Source organism: Stenella coeruleoalba (assembly GCF_951394435.1).
Source record: "Stenella coeruleoalba genome assembly, chromosome: 12".
Classification (NCBI taxonomy): Eukaryota; Metazoa; Chordata; class Mammalia; order Artiodactyla; family Delphinidae; genus Stenella; species Stenella coeruleoalba.
In genome coordinates, this window is record NC_137158.1 from 50998795 (window position 1) to 51001759 (window position 2965).

Sequence of the window (2965 nt, forward strand, 5' to 3'; positions counted from 1 at the left end):
AACCCCAACTATGACACCTGGAGTCCATGTGCCCCTCCTGAGTTTATCACGCTTGCTGCTCTGGTTTTGTTTTGTTTTGTCTTTTTTGTTTTTTTAAAAAAACATCCCTCTTAGAAAACATCACATGATTTTGTTTTAGATTTGGGTAACGCATAAAATGACAGCAATTTGGTTAGTCTCTGTGCAAATATTTGTAATGTTAATATTTTAAGATACAGTCTGCAGTATCTTCAGTATGTTTTCTTTAGGCTTTCATTCAGCATTCAAACATGCCCAAGTCTCTCCCATAAAGAACACAAAACAAAGAAAACAAAAAATAACCTTTCTCAACTCAGCCTCTGTCTCTTTTTTCCTCTCCTTCACAGCCAAACTTCTTAAAATAATCTCCTCTATACTCTGTTTAAACATGTCCCATTTACTCTTCCAGCCACTGAAATCCACTGCATGTTCAAGAAAAACCATTCTCATGTGATCATTGATGACATAAATTGTCATAACGAAGGAACAGTTTTCTATCCTTGCTTGGTCCTTGGGAAGCATATGTCACTATCAACAGTTCCCTCTTTGGGGCTCAGAACTGTCTTCTGGAAAATACTTGGATGTCTCAAAGGAATGAGAAATACAGCACATTCAGGATAGGATCAATGACATTCCCCAAAACTGTTCCTTAGCTGGAGTTCTGCAGGTCATGAATGGCACCACTATCTACTCCATGGATGGATATAATTTCAGTCAGTAATATTTACATTTTTACTACTTCACAGTATGTATATACATTGCTTTGGGGGACACAAGGATATTTTTTGGAGTAAAATGCAAAACATAGCATAATTTCATTAACTAAATAAGAAAAAATGTATACTTTTTTTCCCCAGTCAAATTGAGAACTTGTTTTGCAACCAAAAATAAAGTTTGTAAGTAGAACCTAGAATGTGTGCTGCTCAAGCACTTGGAAATTAGGGAAGAAGATGGCTAGTAAAACTAGTAAAATCTATAATTCTTCAATAAGATTAGTTATCTATGGGAGTAACCAAAAGTTGCTTTAAATTTTTCACTAAAGACTTGGGAAACACCCAATATACTAACATAGCATTCTGGGTGTAATCTCACTGGAATGTTTAGTAAACTCAAATATAATCAATTGTAAAATGTATGGAAAGCTAAACTGAAAAGATATTTAGCTAGAAAACAGAAAATAAAATTGCAGCGAGTCAGACATTGACATGTATCTAGTGAAAGTCTTGAGGCAGGTATCCCATCCATTTGGTGCAGATGTAGGCCTCAGACTTTTGGAACTTAGTGCCACTAGATATTTCAGTTACATAACAAATTCCCCCTTCATGTTCGACTATCTAATCATAAACTGACTTTCTTAAACTAACTTTCCATGGAGACCAGTCTACATGAAAAGAATACAGCTATGCCACACATATTTACAAGTTCCAAAATATAAATAGTACACAAATACATTAGCCCTGAAGCTATACCTTAGTCTCTTTTGAGTTAGCTAATCCAGTCATCTTTGACTTCTCAATTTTAAACTCATCCATGATTTCTAGGCTCAGACTCTAGAATATGGAGGTCTAATTAAATAATTAAATGTCTCTCCTTGCAGGGAGACAACATTTACAGTAGCCCCTCCTCTGCAGTTTCACTTTCCTTGGTTTCAGTTTGGGACCCTATGTCAGTCTTGGTCCCAAAATATTAAATAGAAAATTCCAGAAGTAAACAATTCATGGGTTTTCAATTGTTCTGAGTAGCATAATGAAATCTTTCACCCTCCCGCTCTGTCCTTCCCAGGATTCCCAGGTATCACATCATCTGCTCCTGATGTTCAACCATTGACATCATTGAGGCTTAATGATCCGGGGATCACCTGAAGTTAATGATCCTCCTGACATATTGTCAGAAGGTCAATATGTCCAGTGCTACATCATGATGCCTACATCATTCACCTCACCTCATTTCATCAGGTAGGCATTTTATCATCTCACATCATCACAAGAAGAAGGGTAAGTACAGTATAATAAGATGTTTTGAGAGAGACAAAGGCCATATTCACATAACTTTTATTAGAGTACGGTGTTATAGTTATCTACTTTATTATAACTTGTTAATCTCTTACTGTGCCTAATTTTTTAAAATAAATTTATTTATTTTATCTATTTATTTTTGGCTGCATTGGGTGTTTGTTGCTGCGCCTGGGCTTTCTCTAGTTGCAGTGAGTGGGGGCTACTCTTCTTTGTGGTGCACGAGCTTCTTATTGCAGTGGTTTTTTTTATTGTGGAACACGGGCTCTAGGCGCACGGGCTTCAGTAGTTGTGGCACGTGGGCTCAGTAGTTGTGGCTCGTGGGCTCAGTAGTTGTGGCTTGTGGGCTCTAGAGTGCAGGCTCAGTAGCTGTGGCGCACGGGATTAGTTGCTCCGCAACATGTGGGATCCTCCTGGACCAGGGCTTGAACCCGTGTCCCTTGCACTGGCAGGCAGATTCTTAACCACTGTGCCACCAGGGAAGCCCTGTGCCTACTTTTTAAATTAAACTTTATCATAGATATGTATGTATAGGAAAAAAGTAGTATATATAGGGTTTGGTACTATCCTCGGTTTCAGGCATCCACTGGGGGGTCTTGGAACGTATCCGCCATGGATAAGGGGAGAAGACTACTGTACTAGCGAAATCCTTATACATTTGTGTAATTGATCAAATCTTTTTTTTGTTTAACATCTTTATTGGGGTATAATTGCTTTACAATGGTGTGTTAGCTTCTGCTTTATAACAAAGTGAATCAGTTATACATATACATATGTTCCCATATCTCTTCCCTCTTGCGTCTCCCTCCCTCCCACCCTCCCTATCCCACCCCTCCAGGCAGTCTCAAAGCACCGAGCTGATCTCCCTGTGCTATGCGGCTGCTTCCCATTAGCTATCTACCTTATGTTTGGTAGTGTATATATGTCCATGCCTC